At 34.0% G+C, this 9,175-nt stretch overlaps 1 long non-coding RNA gene across 1 annotated transcript; it reads right to left on the minus strand.

Moving 5' to 3' along the window:
- Window positions 1–927: 927 nt before the first annotated feature.
- On the minus strand, window positions 928–4,228 carry LOC149962926 (uncharacterized). Its single transcript, XR_016480175.1, has 2 exons — window positions 4,127–4,228; window positions 928–1,264 (listed from the first exon to the last, which is right to left on the minus strand). It is a non-coding gene; the product is annotated as an uncharacterized LOC149962926 (long non-coding RNA).
- Between the last annotated feature and the right edge of the window lie 4,947 nt (window positions 4,229–9,175).

A 9,175-nucleotide genomic window follows, 5' to 3' on the forward strand; every position in this document is an offset into this window, starting at 1 on the left:
GAACATTGCCGCAACAGGAAGAGACGCCTCTCATAGCGAAGCAACTTTACCTTCTCTGATAGTACGCCATTGAAAATATCGTACGCCCCACAAATTGACGACATGTACGATAATTATCATACGTCTGGCAACGCTGTCTGGAGTGAAATGCTCTTACTTTATTAAAACCATAAAATGAACCCTGGTCTCCCGCGTCACAAACAAGGAAGCTACTATTAATATTTGAAAATATATATTGTGTATGAAGGGGTTACATTTAATGAAAATTAACTTTTAATTATTAAGTGACGTTTAAATTTGGGATTAGGTGTCGACAGAACAAAGGTGGTTAAAAATTTCCTTTTCCCTTGAAAAATATCAGAAATAAGGAAAATTCCTATAATTCTAGGACATTTAGAGGGTATTCAAAATTATAATGCGAAAATTATGAGCAGCTCAATAGCCGATAGGTCTGATTAGTACTTAGAAGCGGTAACAAGTCGGGAAAATTAGCATAATCTAAATTAAGAACAGGCAGATTAACTGTTAATTTTCTTTAACCCTTTAATAAGATAACTTTGGAATTGTAGCTAGTGTCGCAGTTTTCTACATAACTCTCCTTAATTTACGGTTAAAAGATTAATTTAAAATATCAAGCTACCCTAATGGTAGTATGCATTTGTATTGAATACGGAAAGAAAGAAGTACAGTGTTTTTTTTAAATTTAATTCTATTTAACTTTAATAATCGTTATACAAATGTGAAGCGGTTACATAATATTAAGATTTATCTTCGTCAACTGTTGAAAGTGCAAATTACAAATAGTTTAAAATAAAATAAAATAACGTAATAAAAAGACTAGATACTTCATGGCTAAAATTTATATATTTATTTATTTATTTACATGTAAATAAATATATAAATTTTAGCCATGAAGTATCTAGTGTTTTTATTACGTTATTTTATTTTATTTTAAATTCTAATGCCATGGCAGGTAAAACCTTTCAAATTAAAAATTACAAATAGTAACAAAGCTTAATTGTTGGCTTTTTAAACTAATATTCATTATAGCAGGTCCACTGGTTACAAACACGTCTAGATCCGGCATTTCTCTTCATATACAAAGAGTTTGGATCTGGATTTCTTCGTGCTTCTTCAGGTCCTGCATTTCTTTTCTTCCAATGACCGTCTTCAGAAGAGATTGGTTCTGGGTTTCTTCGTGCTTCTTCAGGTTCTGCATTTCTTTTCTTCCAATGACCATCTTCCTGAGGGTTCGGTGCGGCATCTGCAGAAAGAACATTGATTTCGTAACATAAATAATAAGAAAAATATATAAATATTAGTCAGCTAGGCTAATAACCAAGGCACCACCGTAGACCCAAGTCATCGAGCGACTTTTAATGTCTTTAGACAGGTGGTCGGGTTACAATGCGTAGGAGGGTGGTGGCCAGCCCTTCATTCCACGTGAGCCAACAGCTCCCTTCACTTACTATTAACGTTAGTTTAACTATAAGTATATAATATTCTTACATAAGTGTGATACCTCCTATTCTTCACATGCAAAAGTTTTACTTAGAGCTATTCCCAAGACAGACTGCATTACGGGCTTCGTCACAGTTTTGTGTCCACTTGCTAACGTGTCACACGTAACCTTTGACAGCGCCTGGCTAGGGGTAAATTTTATTCTTGTGATGACGTCACTACATTACTAGCTCTCAGTAAATTGTTCCCCAAAGTGAAAAACTTATGGAGCAATATTACAGACTTATGGTTCAACTTTATTGCCGTAAAAAGTTTTCTTTAAATAATTTATAAATTATTCTTTGTAATGAAAATATTATTATTTAAAAAGTGTTATATATTAGGTTTAAAATAGGATAAAATACATATTTTAGTGTTTTTTAAACTTGATTAATGTAAAGGCTGTTGTTTTGTCACATAAACGAAAACCTTGAAAAGCGGCAATTAAGCTACAATAATAAACTTTGTGTGCGTCTTGAGTTTACCGTTATAGAAATGTCGCCAAAGAACGTTTTTAATACCGGATAAATAGAAAACTGTATACTTCCATAAATAATTGAATTTGGCATTCTCATACATAATAAAAAACCAAATAATGATAAGAAAAACTTCTTGAAGCGCAGTATAGCTAATTGTTTTAATCTTAAAATTCATTTCGTGTGTATTTTGACGTCACTTTCAAAATTTCAAGGAGTTACTTTGTAGGTCTGTAACTTGAGCATAGCGCCGAATCTATTTTCAACGGCGGCGGCGGGAACGATAATTAGTTCGGCGGCGGCGTGGCGCGCCGATTTGCAGAAAATAATCGGCAGCGTTGAAAAAACGGCGGCGGCGGCGGCTAAGGGGAAAAAATGTCCCCCCTCTGAAATAGCGCCAGCCTTTTAAAAGACCGCTATAGAACTTAAACACATTTAAAAAAATACATGTTTAATAGAATGTATTTTATTAAAATAGGAACCACTTGTTTCTAAAACGAGAAAGAGGTAACTTTGGTTACATACTATTAAACTAAAACATTTACGCTAATAATAAGAATACTGTACTTAGTTACTACCATTTCTCTAGTATTATTATCAGGAGACATGTCTCCTATTATTATCTATTATCACAAAATATTTTATCTTTGTATCAAAGGAATTTTTAAAATGTAATAGACTAGTTATTGCTGAATGCAGCCAATGCAGCTGATACGTTTAATGTACTTATTACAAAATACGAGGCGAGGCAACTTCAAAGCCGTTTTCGTTTCTCTCTCTCCGATCCCAGCTATCAAAATCATGATGCGCGTGGTGCAGTGGTGCCAGATCTTTTGGAAATTATTAATTATTTCCAATTTTAGAACGCGAGCATGGGGCACCCAACAGCCTAGAAATCGTAGCACTACCAATAGAAAAATATATGTATTTCGAATTTAGATCTCCAAACGCGATTATTATACTTTAATAATGGAAATTAATTCAGCGGAGAATTCAAAAAATTTTGGCGGCGGCGTTTCGGCGTAATCTAAATAATCGGCGGCGGCGGAGTTCGATCGGCGGCGCTCTCCGCTATCTGTAACCCCAAATTCAGCCCCATATTCAATAAACCAGTGTTAATTTAGAGAAATCTTAGCTTATTTGTTGATAATCCAGTACGAACCTAAAAACTACGCTTATTGCAAAAGATTTCTAAAAAATACTCTTTAAACTACTACCCTGTAAATAGTTATAAGCCTTCACAAGCAAAATCCCTTTAATTATGTGAAACTTTGTATATAAATCTTGAAACTTTTATAGAACCTCAAAAATTAAGAAAAGTCGAATCTCATTTTGAAAATTATTTAATTAAGGTTTGGAAACAGCTTTACATTACTAGTAAAAATTTTAATTAAAAAATACATTTATTAATTAATTATGAATATAATAGTATTAGGAAATAACAGTTAGTTATTGAAAAACTACGTCAAAACCGAATATGTGCCAAATAAATTTTAAAAATGTTGATATTCCATTCCATTGGCCCAAACCTTCCTTAATATTACTCTTAACTTAACCGGTTTCTGCATGACAATATTTCTGTTTAGTCTTCTTTACACAGAAGAACAATGTGAATATAATTATTTGGTTTCACCATATTACCAGAGATCCTGGCAGTTATAGAGATGCGAAACTCCGTCGAAAACCTGACAAAAAAATGCAAGCATCAGCCGGAAGGAAGCGCCCGTTTCAAGCCGAGAGACGCAAAAATTGTAAACAACGGTAACAATCCTAGGATCTCTGCGATTACTCCCCACGTACAGGCGTCGCTGCGATCGGCAAAAATTTGAAAAAAACTGGTTTCGCATCTCTATAACTGTCAGGATCTCTGATATTACTATGGAATGTAAATAAAGGTTTACATGGAAAAATATTTGATTTTTTCGTAATTCCCATGGAAAAACAAATTCCGTCACGATGTGAATTACTTAATTATAGTATAAATTGCATAATAGCACTATCGGTATTTATCTAATTCTTTTATCTTACCATTTTACAAAGGACAGATTGTGGTCAAATATATTATTTAGAACAGAATAGGGATAAATATTTTTTAAATACAGACTTTAGCTATTATTTTGTAATCGACAGACATTGTAAACGTAACTTACCAACAACGAAGGATGCCACAAGAACGAGACAAGCAACTATCAAAAGAGCAAACTTCATCTTTTCTTTCGCGTTTACAAATATGGGATCGAACTAGAGCAAATTATAATTTCGTATGATGTTAATTCACCGGAATGATATTTATACGAAATAACATTGGGTTTTTATGACTCGCGATAAAGAAAACTAATTAAAATAATTTCAGGAAATAATTAAGCTCTTTCATGAATATCCGCCGACTCCTTCGGTAGTTATTTAAATAAAAAAATTATAATATCAATTAACGATTGACGTTTCTTAATTATTGATCCTTGAGTAGCATGAAATTCAATTTAAAAGCGGAAATAATTATACTAAGATTTGAATGCTTTCAATACACTTTTTATTTGTTTATTTTAATTAGAAGACTTTCAAAATTGGGGAAAACTTAATTTCATAATTGTCTCGCTTTCGGAGAATAAATTCGTTTAAATCAGCGAAAAAGATTATTCGACGAACTGTGCGTTTTTGCATACTATTATTTTAAAGGTATTAAAATTTGCTAGATGACTTGGGACTATGGTGGTGCTTCGGCTATTAGCTTCGCTGATTGTTATTATACACAATTTAGAAATGACTTAAGAAATTTTTTCAGTTTTTTAATGTGTAAATACATTCCCATTCCCTTTCCCTTTTTGGTAAAATTCAGTTAAACCCGAAGAAATGATAATACACCTTTAAGATATAAATAGTTATATCCTTTTGTTTTTAATGTTCTACATTTGAATCCTTTATTATTCAAAACACGTTTCGGAAGCTAGAAAGTGAGTCTATTGGTTATTTAAATGTATTAAATCTATAACTTCGGAATATAACGTTTTTAAGTAGTATAATACTAATAGCACCTATAAAGATACATGTATCAAACTATACGTTGAATAATAATTGCACCGCTTTTTATTAATCGCTTTTGTTGAACGCCAGAACTGTAGGAATCTTATGGAAGTGGTACTTTATCAACAATACATTTGTTTCCATACAGTTAGTTAGAATTTAGGTACCGGTGCATCTTTGATATCAATTACACTATACCGGTAGTCTCTTTCAAATAATGTGATGGAAGGCAGAAGTTTCTATCGGCATCGCGATAATAACATTAGGGGTGGAAAGGTTGTTAATTCTTAAATCTGGGTGTGATTCTGTTTCATTTTCAGGGGCTAGTACATTTTAACAAGTTGGCAAGCCAAAATATACCTCTCCTCGGAAGAATTGTCCCTAGTGGTATTAATCTCTCGAGATAACCCTTTAAGATATATCTCCGCAATTCAGAGTTATTTACTAAAAACGTAATCCCGGTTCAATCCCGCACGGTATACAACACCACCGCCATAATACAACAGTATCACAAATTTTAAGTCGATAAGAATACGCATTAATAAATTACGAACTTTCGACCCAGTTATAATCAAACCGCGGAGCTTGAAAATACGACGTATACACGTTGAAGGTTCCATCAAAAATGATCCTTTCCGAAAACGTAAATGTTCTCAAAACATTAATAGACAAAAAATAAGTGACAAAAAGGTTCCTCCAAAAAAATGAACCATTTCGCGGAAGAAGTAAATAATTTTAAGAGAATATAAGATAAAACAAATATACAACAGCAAAAATAAAACGTCAAATAATAGAAGAAAAAATCTTTAAAAAAAAAGATTAGGACTTCAAAATTTCATTCATAAATAAAATCAAGACTTTATTAACTATTATGCTTACGATAAGTGTCTTATTTGCAATATAGTTAAGGAGTTATCGTTAACTAAACGGCCTGGGTTCGAAACCTGGGTGGCGCATTTGTTTTTAATCAATAGAGAAAACGATAAATTAGAATTTCTTCGATGCAATCATTTAAATCTTACACGAAATCTTGCTCTATTTCAATTAAACCAAAATTTCATTCTCTATTAAATACGCTTCCGATAAAGCTGAAGGTCTACTTTTCAATGAAGCGTAATAAGCGTCGGTGGTTCTGTGGTAAAACGTCCGCCTGTCAAGAAGGCGGTCTCGGGTTCGAAACCCGCCCGATGCGATCGCAAATTGATACTAAGACGAATACCGTGAACAATTGGTGGAAACCCTGCCATTGGACGTTGAGAGGTTGCCATTACACTCAGCACTCGGTCCGTCCCGAAGTCAATAAGAAGGAGATGGAGAGAACGCACCTGTAACAACTGGCGCGACGGTGAGCGTTAACGAAAAACAAATGCAAACGCAACGTAATCGCAAATTTAGCCGTTAACGCTTACCGTCACACGGTGGTTTTGCCAACCTTTAAACTGCTAAAACGGTTATTCGACTGCGTACGCAGTGATCCAAGAAACTGCGTACGCAATGATTACCCTTTGCCCCGAAAATGCGAACGCGTTCGCAGGCCTGACAGACAGACTGACACGGTGGTTGTATAACCCCTCCTAGGGTACAAAGTCCCCTCCTAGGGTACAAAGTCCTGATGTACGCCAATATTTAGAATAGAGATTAAAAGCGCTTATGCTTATATTGCGTAAGTATCTGCAAGGAAACAAAATATCACCACAGAAAGGAAAATAGCTTAGCCAATAACCAAGGCTTCAATTTTTAAGCTGCTTTTTATCGCTTTTATATTCAGGTGATCTAGAATAATGCGTAATAGATTTGTGGAAATAGTAATCTTCTTATCTCATACGTTCCTTTACGGTTTAACTTTGATAGATTTAAATTGGAAGTGGAACCGGAAAAACTTATAAAACCATTTTAAACAGATAAAAGAGAACGTATAAAATCTAAGCTTAAATAGAGATTTAAAATTGTCACCTACATTACTCTTTATATTCCAGTTCATATACTGAAATGATCTACAGCATATTCTACATTTCAAATTGAAAATGGTTTTATCCAAATTATCTTGTTAAGACTTCCCAAAGTGTAAACAAAATTTTGCAATATTGTAAGAAATGATCAGTTTTGAGGCTTTAAGGGGCTGTTCACAAATTACGTAACGCGGTAAGGGGGGAGGAGGGGTTTGTGCAAGCGTTACGAACTGTTACGTGGGGGGGGAGGGAGGGTTCAGTAAAATGTTACGTAAGGCATCTTATTTTTCATATCGTAGAATAAAATTTTCAGCACTTTCAGAAAAAGTCGCAATTGACCCATCACAAAAGAGAGGCCGCAGACGGGGCTTAAGTGAGACCTCTGGACGGAACATCCTTTTTGTGACGTTTTAAACCACGTGACCGCCATTGAAATATACAGTCGGAAGTAAGGAAACGGATGGTCCGTCCAAATGCTGAGTGGCCAGGTAAAAATGTTAATTTTCGGCCCCCCAACTTTCATCATGGGTCTATTATTAAAAACATAAGCATTTTCATTGGTTTACCCACGTTTAAAGGGAATATAACCTCAGGTTTTAGGTGTGGAACACCAAACTTCGACCATTTCCCGCTCCCTCCTAAGACTTTAGATATTTTTGGCGCTGTTTAGTGACTTCCCGCCAAAATTGTTTACATAAAAAAGCACATAAAACATAAAATACGACTTGAGGTTATATTTCCTTTAAAAGAATTTCAAATGACTTTGATCTACAGTTTCGCCTATTTTCCCACGCTCGGGATAGACAAAGGTGCGAGAACGATTAGTAAAATTTAGAACCTGGTCTTACTGTACTTTATTACCAGCATATTAGTTGTTTCGTACTATAATAATATAAGGGGGGGGTCGATATTTGTTACGTAATTTAAGAAGAGGGGTCTTCCCATTTGTTACTTTTTGTTACGAGAGGGAGGGGGGAGTCCAAAAAGTGGTTATTCTGCGTTACGTAATTTGTGAACAGCCCCTAAGTGGATTTTTGTATTACTCGTGAAAGGAAAGATTTACTCAAAGTGCGGGAGAGCAAAAACACCCTGTATAATACAACAAGAAAGTTTACAAAATAATATTTTTATAACTAGGTGCTAAAACAAATTCGCGTCATCGTAAACGCATCAATAACCATTTTTTCACCGAAAAACACCACTTGAAAAATTGACAAATTACGGCGGCTAAAATAAATTTCAATTCTGTTGATTTATATTTGTTATAGTAATAAAACAAGCTGTGTTAAGGTGCCAAAAATAACTTATAACGTTCATTAAATTATTAGATTAAGGTCAATAACAAAATAGATTAATATGGTGAAGCATCACTGGTAAAAGACTGAGTGTAACTAACATAAACTCTAGGCAACTTAACATGTTTGCCAGACAATTTACCAATTGCTAACACATGTCGGCCAGACTAATCCATAATATCAAAAACACCAAAGACCATATAATACACTTCATACTCTTATACAGGGTGTTTTTTGCGCTCGAAAAAGTGAATTTTTTTAAAACCCGTGTTTTCTAGAACGTTGAAATTTGTACTGTACATTATACGTGCCGGGGGACCCTTTCTTCCAAAATTGCATCTAAATCGAAAAATACTTTCACATTTTTTGAAATTAAAATTTTAACCGCTAGGTGCTATAAGAAAATTGTCAACGAGAAAATTGTAGAGCGTCACCGAAAACGTACAATTAGCGTTGGCGCGAAAAAAATAGACGTCTGTTTCACTGACAAAATAAGACTAGAAAAAGTGACAAGTTGGGCAAGCTAAAATAACTTTTTTTTTGAATTCCATTGGGAGAGTAGTGTAACTTTATGAAAGTCAGAAATTTGTTAATCTGGTGTTTAATGCAATAAACACCACTGAAAAATCAAGGAGACAATGGCAAAGAAGGTATTACACGATTTAATTTCGTAGGATGAAAAATGCGAATTTTTCAAAAAACAAAGAGACATTTTATTTATCTACTTACAAAGAAAATTTATAAGTACGTTTCGAAAATACCACCTTCAGCTGCGATGCAGGTTTGGGCGCTAACAATCATATTGTCGAAGGCGGTGTTAAGAAACTGTTAAACTATGTGGAATGTTAAAAATAAGAATTAAGTTTAAAAACTAAATGTTTAAAAGATAAAAATAAAAGGTTTTCTTAAAAAGTATTTTGTCTTTTTAAACTGG

The sequence above is a fragment of the Leiobunum rupestre genome, chromosome 1 (genome assembly GCF_980474605.1).
Source record: "Leiobunum rupestre chromosome 1, qqLeiRupe1.1.hap1, whole genome shotgun sequence".
Classification (NCBI taxonomy): domain Eukaryota; kingdom Metazoa; phylum Arthropoda; class Arachnida; order Opiliones; family Sclerosomatidae; genus Leiobunum; species Leiobunum rupestre.